At 43.0% G+C, this 12,156-nt stretch overlaps 1 pseudogene across 1 annotated transcript; it reads left to right on the top strand.

Moving 5' to 3' along the window:
* The first annotated feature begins 1,577 nt into the window (after positions 1-1,577).
* Positions 1,578-2,456, top strand: LOC311582713 (small ribosomal subunit protein uS12-like; annotated as a pseudogene). The gene has a single exon. The product of its transcript is annotated as a small ribosomal subunit protein uS12-like (transcript).
* Positions 2,457-12,156: the final 9,700 nt, after the last annotated feature.

Here is a 12,156-nt window from a genome sequence, read left to right as displayed (position 1 = left end):
TGTGTCACATTTGGCGGGAGGTGATGACGTATGTGGCTGCTGGCACTGAGTCGCTGAAGGTGGGTTGCAGGGGACACCTGGTTCCTAACAGTTTCATTATAAATCCCAACTGGCCTTATACGTGTGACCCTGCTGCCTCAGGTTCTTAGATTACAAGCATGTACCCTTACACCAGGCTTGCAAAGGTGATTGTGTGTGTGTGTGTGTGTGTGTGTGTGAGAGAGAGAGAGAGAGAGAGAGAGAGAGAGAGAGAGGGAGAGAAATAATTTCTAAGAAAGAAAGGAAGAAGAAAGAAAGAAAGAAAGTTGGATATTATGGGAAAAGGTGGTTAAAGCTATTCCTGGAATAGCTATTCTGGAATGCACAACTCAAATAAAATTACACATTGTCCTTATACAGTAACCTGAGCGCTAGAATGATGCCACAGAAGAATGCCAGGAGGCCATCTTCACATAACCACAGGTAGGAGCAGTGCAGTAGGCTGAAATGCTGTTGCCTAGCAACTTTAAATTTCTTTTCGACATACATGTGAGAGGAAAAGCTGGTATGAGGGATGAGCTTTGTGAAGGTTAGAAGTGAGAAATAGAGGTGACTAAAAATACTAAAGACCATGGGGGAGATAAATAGTTAACACCAAAGGCCATATATTTAAGAGGCTCAAACTGGCTAAATTAGAGGGTTGTATTGTTTTCTCCAAAAGTCTTTAGTCACTTAGTCCATTGGATTAAATGAGGGAGGAAGGAGATCATTGTTCGGATCCAAATTAGAGTAACTGTGAATGCATGAACAGAGCCCTGGGGGCACAGAGTCACAGATGCTAATGGGAAGATGCATAGGCTATTGGGTTCAAGGCTGCACCGACAGAGAATTAAAGAAACAAAAGTAGAAGAAATGACAAAGTGCTTAGAAGCCCTGAAGAATTCGTATAACACACATTGCCGCTGCCAGCAAGGGGCAGGGTCAGCTCTCCTGCTCACCCACATCCCTGCCACCTCACCATGGCCTCCCCGCGTCTGCCTGTTCCTCACCGCCACCAAGTCTCCAGTTCCACCTGTCTTCACAGTGTAAGAGCGCCTCAGTTTTGCTTTCTCCTCCATCTCTCCACCACATACTCCATCTTTCCAATCTCTCCATCATGCATTCGTCCATCTTAGTGGTGCCCACAGCAGGTGCTTGGGCGTCTCTCTCCTGGCTGTCACTGGCCTGGCTGGTCTGGGGTGGGTGCTTCTATAAAAATGCTTTTGAAGGAAAATCACTGCACATGTGTGTGTGTGTGTGTGTGTGTGTGTGTGTGTGTGTGTGTGTGTGTGTGTTACGTGCACATGCCACCTGCAGGTGTGTGGAGGTCAGGGGACAACCTTGGGAAATGGGTTCTTGTAGTGGATGTAAATGTGTTTTGATTTTGATCCCAAGTGTGGGGCATGAAACTGCCTCCTGTGAGGGTATGTGATGCTTGTCTGATGGAAACAGACTTATGAGAGGGCATGTGATCTTTGTTAGTTGAGAACTGTCTCATGCAGAGGTGTGGTATTAGCCAGTAAAACATCCCGACATGGACTCTGAGAAGTTATAAATAGGAGCCCCCACAATACAGGGAGTCATCACTTCGCATGCTCGACGTTGCTTCACATCACCTAGCTGTCCATCGCTTCACTTCAAGACGCTCCTAGGGAGAAATGCTCTGGAGAATAAACTTTGAAGAGGCTGCTTTTGGCCCCTGATGTTGCTCCCACTGCTGCTTGTTCCTGCTGCTGTGTTTGCTGTTGAAATCCTGACAATGAGGAGTGGAATCACCCCTGAGGAACTGAGTCTAGAAAGGTCTACCCCCACTGTCCCCACGAACCTTCTTTCTTTCCTATCTAGGGTAGGTATGGGTTGGAAGAGAGGTGGAGGCATTAAAGAACCCCAAATAAAGTAGGTTTTTAAAAATTCAAAGTCTAAAATGGGTGAGCTGTGTGGGCCTGGGCTGAGGGCCCGAGGCAAGTGTCGTGGTCTCTGTACTGCCGGGAAGCTCTGCAGTCACCGATGTGACCAGAAGTTGCATGATAAACAGTACAAAAAAGCCCACTTGGGCACAACCCTGAAGGCCAATCCTTTCAGAAGTGCCTCTCATGCCAAGGGAAGTGTGCTGGAAAAAGTAGGGGTTGAAGCCAGGTAGCCAAATTCTGCTTTCTGGAAGTGTGTGAGAGTGCAGCTCATCATGAACGGCAAGAAGATCACAGCATTCGTGCCCTATGATGGCTGCTTGAACTTCATTGAGGAAAAGATGAAGTTCTGGTTGCTGGATTTGGTCGGAAAGGTCATGCTATAGGTGATATTCCTGGAGTCCAATTTAAGGTTGTTAAAGTAGCCAATGTGTCTCTTTTGGCCTTGTACAAAGGCAGGAAGGAAAGACCAAGATCATAAATTTTTACAATGCAAACACAGTAATAAACTTTCATATTCTGAAAAAAAAATTCAAAGCCTACAGGTTCTCTTCTTTCACCATATAGAGCCCAAAGACTGAACTCAAATCCTCAGGCCTGACAGCAAGTACTTATACCCATGAATAGATCCCATGGCTCTATGTTGCAGGGCCTATAAAGGCCTAGTGACAGGCCTGGAGGCTTGAGAGACCAGAAGAACTAAAATTGGATTTCAGGGCCACCAGGGCAAAGATTAAGAAATAAGCCTACAGGAAAGACCAGGCATGATAAGGCATATCTGGCCAGCTGCAGGGGAGGAACCACTCTGGCTGCATTCCCTTCCCTCCTGCAGGAGATAGGGTTGCTAGGAAACCAAACCAGAACCATTCATGATTTTAGTACCCTCTCACAACCAATCATTTTAAAAGCATAGTATCTCCTTTCATCCCCCAACCAATATTATGCTTGCCAGTCTGGAACTCCCCTGCTTTGGGTGCACTGGGAGGGAAAGGAACCTATACATTACCCCCAACTCAGAGTTTGAGGTCCTTCTCCAGATACCACTGCGTTGGTGAGAGTTGGAGCCCAGCTTGAGCTGAAAATAAAGATCCTCTTGTGCTTGCATTGGTTTCGTCTCCTGTTGGTCTTTGGGGGTCTCGGAAAATGGGCACAACAGGGTGTACTAAGCACTTGTTTGCTACTAACACTTGTTTGGGTTTCAAGCCCACCCACTGCAGAATATATACATAATTTAATGTAAGAGTCCTTTTAAAAGTTTCTTTCTTAGATTGACTTATTTTGTATAGATGAGTGTTTTTGTCTATGTGTATATATTCACTATGTGTGTCAGCCTAGTGCCTGTGCAGGTCAGATGAGGGGGTGGACCTGAGCCTGGAGTCATGGATGGTTAAAGCACCATGTGGTGCTGAAAACTGAACCCAGATTCTTTGCAAGAGCAAGGGGTGTTCTTAACAACTGAGCCGTCTCTCCAGCTCTATTTAAAAAATGATTGATGAGCAGCTGGGTATGTTGGTATGTGCCTGAAATCCCAGCACTTGGAGGAAATGGCAGGCAGATCTCTGAGTTGGAGGTTAGCCTGGTCTACAGAGTGAGTTCCAGTCCAGCTAGGGCTACACAGAGGAACCCTGTCTCAAAAAACCAAAAAGTGACAACAACAAAATACTTAGTGACTCCTGCTGCTGAAGAGCTATTGTTTTGTCCCTGGTATATGTTTATACCAGGTTCCTAGAACATCCATCCCTCTAAGGATGCAGTCTACCTGTTCAGAAACAGTCATGCAGAGGCAGACTCCAAAGCAGGAAGTAAGTTCTGGAGGGTCAGGAATGTGCTCATCTCCAGAGTAAGTCACCTGGTGGTTCTGGGTAGGCAGAGTAGGAGGGTGTGTGGGTGGAGGTAAACTGTCTTGTGTCTCCAGTCAACTCCCACACAGACCTGTGTTACAGGAGGATAACTCAGCTCAAACAGCCAACAAACATGACCTCCCCAAACCAGCTGGGAACACCATGACCTGTGGAGACGACTCATAACTGCCTGTAGTGGATGTAAACATGCTTTTGTTTTTATCCCAAGTGTGGGATATGAAATAGACTTGTGTAAGGGTATGCAGTGTTTGACTGAAATAGACCTGTGCTTAGTAGAAGAGGAACTGTTTCTTGTGGGGGTGTGGTCTTTGTCAGTGGGGATAAAAGCCAGACCCAGAGAGAGACTGCTGGCTCCAACCTGCTGCTCCTGTTGATGCTGTTGATGCAGTGTGATGAGAAAAAGTCAGAGATAACTTGAAAGGACGGTTGGACTTGCCCCAAGGAACCTGATGACCCTAAACAGTAGGAAGTAGCTAACCTTTCTTTCATACCTGGTGTTGAGGTATTGGATGGGATTAGAGTGAAAAGGGAAAAAGAGATATAAAGAACCCAAAATAAAAATAGATTTCAAAAGTATGCCAACAATTGGCACCCCATGTTGGTGCCGTTTGTTGAGGTTATTTTTATATAACAGTGTTTGTTTCTCTTAGCTTATTTCTTAACCCAGCTATCATATGAATAATTGAGACTCTTTTATAATAAAAAACCTTCACAACACAATCTGAGCAGTTTAAGTCTGTTCCTAATCCTCTATTTTACTTTGTCTTACTGCCAGCAAATATCCCAATGAAACTTGCACTTTGTGGCTTTCCTTGGCTCCAGCTCCTTCCTCTTGATCTTCCTTGGACATCTACTCCTGGCTGAATCTCCTCGATAAACCTCTACTTCTTCTACTAACTCCTCCTCCCCTGGCTGGCAGGAAGTCCAGCCCTATTCCCTTCCCTGCTCATTAATTGACTGTAAGCTGCTTTATTGACATATGGGGGGGCGGGGCAAATGGAGAGCAGAGTTTGCACAACATTTAAACAGGAAATCTGAATTTAAGCTATACAATAATCTTATACCTACATTGACTCATTTTAAAGGTATCTCTTCTTTATCGTTATCCTCACAAAATTTCCTGCTCCCAGAATGCATCTCACCTCATCATATACATAGATAGATTATATGGGGTTTATTAAGTGAGTATGTGGGGAGGAGAGGGGGGAGGGGTACCCTAGAAAAAGAGGGAGACGGGGACAGAGACAGAAGAAGAAAAGGGGGTGGGTAAGAGAGGGAGGATAGAGAGGTAAGAGAAAGAGAGGGAGCCACCAGGAGGGTCTGTCCTTTTATATAGCCCTGGGCAGGGCCAAGTCCCCATGGCTGGTAGGCAATGACGTCACAGGTAGGCAGACTGAAGCAGAATTCTAACACTGTGGTTCTTAGGTTCTGAATATGCAGGGGCAGGAAATGACCTCCTTCCTTGATATCACCCCCCTGGAAGCGGAATTACGTGTGTTGTAATACAAAAACCAAGAAGAGCAGCTCCAACGACAGTGGGACCCAAGCAAGCAGAAGCCACCAGGGCAGCCTTTCTGGGCAAAGGAACAAATAAGCCAATTCATCTCAAAATGTTAATAAGCCTTCAAAAGTTGAAGGTTCCCACACATGTTGTGCATTGATATGCAAGTGACCTAAGTAAAATTCTTTTAAAGAAAACCATAGGGCCAGAAGACAATAGTGCTGCTCTTTGAAGCTTTATTCAGCTAGTTCTTTCTGTTAAGCACCCAGAACAAACCAGAGTCAACTCACTTGGCACCTTGAAGTAAAAAACAAACAAACCAAAAACCAAAAAACAAGACAAAACTGGTTTTTCTTGTACTTGAGCTGTAATTTGTATTCAATAGCTTAAAGAATTATAATAAGAATTATAGTATGTGGTAAAATGATGCCTCGCCATTCAAGACCTAATTCTGCAAGCACTGAATTTCTCTCTCTCTCTCTCTCTCTCTCTCTCTCTCTCTCTCTCTCTCTCTCTCTCTCTCTCGCTCTCTCCCTTCCTCCCTCTCTCTCTCTCTCTCTCTCTCTCTCTCTCTCTCCTGTCCTCTCCTCTCTCTCTTTCTCTCTCCTTCCTATAATTTATTTTACATTAAAATCCTTAAATAGCCCAGCGGTGGTGGCTCATGCCTTTAATCCCAGCACTTGGGAGGCAGAGGCAGGTGGATCTCTGTGGGTTCGAGGCCAGCCTGGTTTACAAAGCAAGTCTAGAACAGCCAGGGCTGTTACACTGAGAAACCCTGTCTCAGCAAAACAAAAACAAAACAAACAGACAAAAAACAAAACCCCAAATCCTTAAATAATACGTACTAGCATAGTTCTGTTCTTTTTCTCCTAGCTACTGTTTTACAATTCTGATAGTAAGTCATTGAAATCTATAAGCCACCAGCAGTGGCTCTGCCTGAAAATACTGAATTGTTTGTGTATATAACACTTGCAGTTGACACTTATTTGATCTGGATCCTGTAGTGCATCATGCATCCATGATTATACTTGGGTGTGCGAGCCAGTTAAATGAGAAAATTAATTTTTTAAACTAGTGTACAAAGTAGTGAGTTTCTTTATGGTGTTTTCATATATATGTTTAACTTTTTTTTTTCTGGTTTTCAAAGACAGGGTTTTTGTGTGTAGCTTTGGCTGTTCTGGAACTCACTCAGTAGACTAGGCTACCCTTGAATTCATAGAGATCCATCTGCCTCTGCCTCTAGAATGCCTGGATCATACCAATGCACGGCTATTTATTTATCTTTGTTTGAGACAGTAACTCAGTGGCTAGTCCTGGCGGGTCTAGAACTCTGTGTATACCAGGCTGGTCCAGAACTCGCAGAGATCCAGGTGCTTCTTCCTTTTGCGTGAGTGCTGGACTTGAAGACGTATGTCATCATGCCCAACCCAGTTTTTCTTTTTTGAGACATGATTTCATGTACCTCAGTAGGTAGCCAAGGGTGATCTTAAGCTACTAATAGTCAGGTGTATGTCTTGTAAGCAACCTAAATTAGAATTTCCAATAATGAATTTTTTTGGTGTATCCCAAATATTGTATAACCAAATAATTATTGTTTATTTGAAATTAAAATATAACCAGATAATCTATGGTTTTCTCACATTTCCAACCAAATATCCCAGAAATACAAATTTGTTTGGCCCTAGCTACCTTTCCTGGTTTCTTGTTATCGTTGCGTCCTAAGTGTTGTAACATTTTGCTTTTCAGGTTAGATGACAGGAAGCTAGGGAGATGGCTCAGCGGCTAAGAGCACTGGCTGATGATCTTCCAGAGGTCCCAGGTTCAGTTCCCAGCAGCATCTGCACAACAGCAGCTCACAACTGTCTGCTACCACAGTTCCAGGGAATCTGACAATATCTTCTGGCCTCTGTATACTGTATATATGTTGTACACAGACACACACACACACACACACACACACACACACACACACAGAGAGAGAGAGAGAGAGAGAGAGAGAGAGAGAGAGAGAGAGAGAGATGATAAAGAAACTAAAGCTAGTCTCCTGGCATGGTGTACCAAACTGCTCTTCGTTCATGGTCTTCTGCGCTACTCACCAATTCTTCTCATCTTTGTCACTGTTTTTGCTTCCATGCTTTCCTCTTTTTCCCCCCTGGGCTCATTTCTCTTCTACCTCGTTTTGGAATTCCTTTAGCTAAATGAAATGTTGTTAAAGTATTTTTCAGGGCACAGGCAGGGTGTATCTCAGTGGGAGAGTGCTTGTTTGTTAACACTCAGAAAGCCTGGATTTGTGCCTTAGCATTAAAAAAAAAAAAAGGTATGGATTTATTGGGACAAATAAGGATTCAAATCCTAGCCTATTCCTTCAGTATATAGAAGAATGTAAAATTATTTTATGTTGTAAACTCCGGTTTCACTTTCTGTCAAATGCCAAGCCCTAATGCTCTATTTATCTGGCTGTTGTGAGAGTTAAGGATAATCAGTAAGCCACATAAGAGTGATAAGATTCTTGTCTGATGAATTTCAGGCTTGACTGTTTTCTTGAGCAGACTCACAGCTCATGTTCTGCTAATGCTTGCTCTGGTAAACTTCTGAAATGGCTTGGTTTCTCTCTCACGTCATCACCAGCCAGTTCAGTTCAGGAAATACATTCTGAGTTTCTGGTTATTGTTGTTGTTTCAGACATGGTCTTACCCTATAGTTTGGGCCCTTTGCAGCTCACTATGTAGCCCAGGCCTGCCTTGACTTCACAAGAATTTCCCTGCTTAAGCTCCACATGTGCTGGAATCATTACTGAAGTCGCTAGGTTCAAAGCCTCAGTTCCTGGAACCCCTAGCAAGCTAGGCTAGACCACTGGTCCCCAATAGGTCAATTAAATAGACAAGAAATAGTAAAGGGCAGTGAAAGAAGATTTTATTCACTGTGACCACATTAGGAAGAAGAACAAGCAAAAAAGTCCAGTGGATACCCCTCCCCCTCCCCCCCAAGTCCTGTCTTCAGCATCTAACACGAACTTTAAGTTTAAAGAGAAGGCAAGAACTAACTAAGTAATTCTGGTCAAGATGTATGGCCTCTCCCATCACTGACTCATCACTTTCTTGGCCTAAGTGTCTCCTGAAAGGTGTTTGGACTGTGTGAAATCTCTTTTCTAGAGATAAGTTCTTCCTCTGGCTTCCTGTTACAATTATTTTTTATAAAACTGTGTTTCTCTTAGCTTACTTTTTTTGTTTTTAAATTTTATTTATTTATTATTTATACAGTATTCTGCCTGCATGCATGCCTGCTTGCCAGAAGAAGGCTCCAGATCTCATTGTAGATGGCTGTGAGCCACTATGTGGTCGCTGGAAATTGAAGTGAGGACCTTTGGAAGACCAGTGCTTTTAACCACTGAGCCATGAACCTTCTCTTCAGCTCTTCTTAGCTTTTTGTTGTTGTTGTTTTGTTTTGTTTTGTTTTTTGAAACAGGGTCTCTCTGTGTTAGTTAGCCTTGGACTCACTTTGTAGACCAGGCTGGCCTGGAACTCACAGAGATCCACCGGCCTCTGCCTCCCGAGTGATACTATGCCTGGCTTAGCTTATTTCTTAACCTGGCTATCACACAAATAATTGAGATTCTTATAATACAAGCCTTCACAACACAATCTGGGCAGTTTAAGTCTGTTTTTAACCCTCTATGTTATTTTTGTCTTACTCCCAGTAAGTATACCAGCAATACTTGCACTTTGTAGCTTCCCTCCGTCCCAGTTCCTTCCTCCTGATCTTCCTTGGACCTCATCTGTTGCTCAGTCCCCTGCTTCTTCTCCTGACTCCTCCTACCCCAGCTGGCAGCCGTGTTTTCTTCCCTGCTATAAACTGCTTTATCGGCATATATGGGAACAATTGGGGAGCAGTGTTTACACAACATTTAGACAAGAAATCAGAATTTAAACTACACAATATCCTTATGCTTGTAGACCCCAGGCTTCACTGTTTTCCTTCTCCCAGTTTGAGATTCTCATGGAAATTGCAATGTCTTGGGAATCACTGTTGAAGGAGTCTGAAAGCAACAGGGAGGGGGCTCAGATAGCTCTTTAGAATAGATTCATTCCTGCCAGGATGGTTGTGCAAATACAGGTGTGAGCTACTGTGCCTGGCATACAATTTTATGTGGTAGGCACTTTACTAACATGCTGGAAACCCAAAATTAGTTACTATAGCACTGACCTCAAGGGAAGCATTGAGGAATGTAAAACCAAATTACAGTACAAGAAAGAAAGTGGATGTACAAAGGATGATTTGAGATGCTAATGGGGCCAATGAAAAGAGATTTAGGCTTTCAGAGAAAGAGAGAAAACCATCCTTCAAGTTTTGTTGAAAGATTATTAATATTTAATGCTGATTCACAGCTTATTAACTTAGTGGTTATTCTTTAACCCACTATTACATAAACAATGGACACAGACTCCTGTTAGATTTTGAATAACCTTAAGCCACTGGGGATGGACAGATATAAACCCCCTAAACTACCTTGTTATAGCCCAGCCACACATCCCAAGTCATTTGCTCCAATCATCCCTATGCGGACCACTTTGCATGCAGCATTCCCATAAACACTTGCACGTGGTTTCCATCTGGGCTGCTTCTCTCCATCATGTCAATCCTCAGAGCAAGCTCCCCCTGACCGCATGTTTCTTCTTCATGCTAACCCATGGTGACCTGCTCCTTCCTCCTTCCTCCTCCTCTCAGCTCTCTCTCTCCCTAGATTCTTCTTTCTCCACGCCCTAGAACCTTAGCTCCGCCTACTTCTCCTGCCCAGCCTAGGTGTAGGCATTTTTATTGGCTAATCTGGGATAATTTGGGAGGCCAGGTTACACAGCACCACTTGGTGTATGAGAGCTTTTGCTTGTAGAACAGTAAAGATCTCAAGGACAAGCAATTAACAAACACATAGCACCAGACCATCTGCAACAAAGTTTGAGGATGGTGGCATCTGAGTTGAGTGGGTGGCCAACTGTAAACACAATGACTGATTAGAAAAAGATTGTAAAGCTAGTGACAAACCAAAGAATCAAACACATTCTGCACACAGGGAAGCACGTTATACACTGGACAATGAATTGTGAAGCTAGGAAACGCCAGTGAAAAGTATTACTTTTTTTTTTAATTAGAAAGAAAAAAATTGTTCCCAATTAACAGAATGAGGAATGAACACAGAAACATGAACACAGACACAAAATAAATTCAGTGTATTATAAAGGAATACTTTATAAAAACCTGTAATCCATTAAGTTGGAGAAGCTAAGTGAAATGGATGAATTTCTGGATTCATCCAAACTACCAAAGTTAAAGCAAGAAGGATGAAAACTTAAACAGACCTTTGATTTCCTAGCATATCATTTTTCTTTTTTGCAGTCCTGAGGATTGAACTTAGGGTCTCATCCATGCTAAGCAAGCAGTCTTGGGGCTAACCTTGGCCTCTTCTTCATCTTTAAAGCAATTTTAAAAATTCTTTCTTTTTTTTTTTCCTAGAAAGAGAGAGAGACTTTCACTAGGTTTCCGAGGCTAGCTGTCAGCTCTTAGGCTCAAATTTTCCTCCTCCTCAGATTCTCTAGCAGCTGGAAGTACGGCTTCATTTCTATACCACACAAGGCTCACATCTTTACTTTATGCCTTACTTTAAGGGTATTGTAGAACTGACCCCGTGTTTTCACTGTTTTAGGTAATTTTTTAGTTCTCTGCCTTCCAAGGTGGCAAAACACATGTCATTATTTCATCATTATAAATGCTTCTACTTCTTCTTTTCCTTAAGGATCACTTTACAATTTCCTGAAAAAAAGAAAAAATTAGCTTCCATCCCTCTAACATAGGTATCTGACACACTGAACATGGTGGTATCGCCCTGTGATTCCAGCACTCAAAAGGCCAAGGCCAAGGTCAATCATAAGCTAAGCTAGTCTGGGCTATGCAGCAAGTTTCAGGCATCCTGGGTTATGCTGTCAAAACCATAATAAAAGGAAACAACAGAAAAGAATTTATGTTGTATGGTATATTTTTCTTGCTAATATGTTTAAATCTTCCCTTTCCTTTAAAACCACACATTTATGGTATCAGTTGTCTTCTGGGTATCTGTATACACATGCATGCTTGAGCAGGCACACACATGCATATCTCAGAATAGTGCCAAGCTGTAATTATCAGGTACTAGGCATATTAAGTTTCTTTTAAAAAAAATGGAGAAAGGGCTTAGTGGGAAAGTACACACGGTACAAAGGCCTGGGCTCAATTTCCAATAATTTTTTTGGGGGGCGGGTGAGGGTGGAGAGGAGAAAGGGAAAAGGAAAGAAAACAGATTGTTCAAGCTTAGAAAGGCTGACACAGAATGGTTGCCAAGAGATGGAGGCCGTCAGGGGCAGCCTGCAGCCAGGCTGAGCTACAACGTGTCTTAAAAAAAAAAAAAAAAAGTAAAGTAAAGCTAAGTATTGTATTAGTTAATTTCTTTGCAGTGTCAACAAAACACCTGACAAAAGAATATAGGAAGAAGTTTTTATTTGGTTTCCGAGGTTTTGATTCATGGTTGCGCTGTGCCCAAATTTTGAGAGACTTCTGGTACAGACTACCTAATAGCAGAGTTCAAATGCAACGGCAAGGTAGTCTTTATTGCAGGTTCGAACCCCGGGCCACCCCTCCCAGGCACTGGCACAGCAGATGCAGGGAAGTGGCCTCAAGTCTCAACTGAGAGGAGTTTTAAAAAATAGGTTTTAGACAAAGAAACGGGTTTTACAGTATGTGGTTGGATGGCATTTGGGCAGAAAAGCTGCAAGCAGGGAGTTACAAGCCTTGGTGTTTTATGGTTGGGTAATAGGTGTAGGGGCGAGTTGGCCTATGGAAA

The sequence above is a fragment of the Acomys minous genome, assembly GCF_964271855.1.
Source record: "Acomys minous genome assembly, chromosome: 14".
In the NCBI taxonomy this organism is placed as follows: Eukaryota; Metazoa; Chordata; class Mammalia; order Rodentia; family Muridae; genus Acomys; species Acomys minous.
This window is presented reverse-complemented; position numbering and strand designations above follow the sequence as displayed.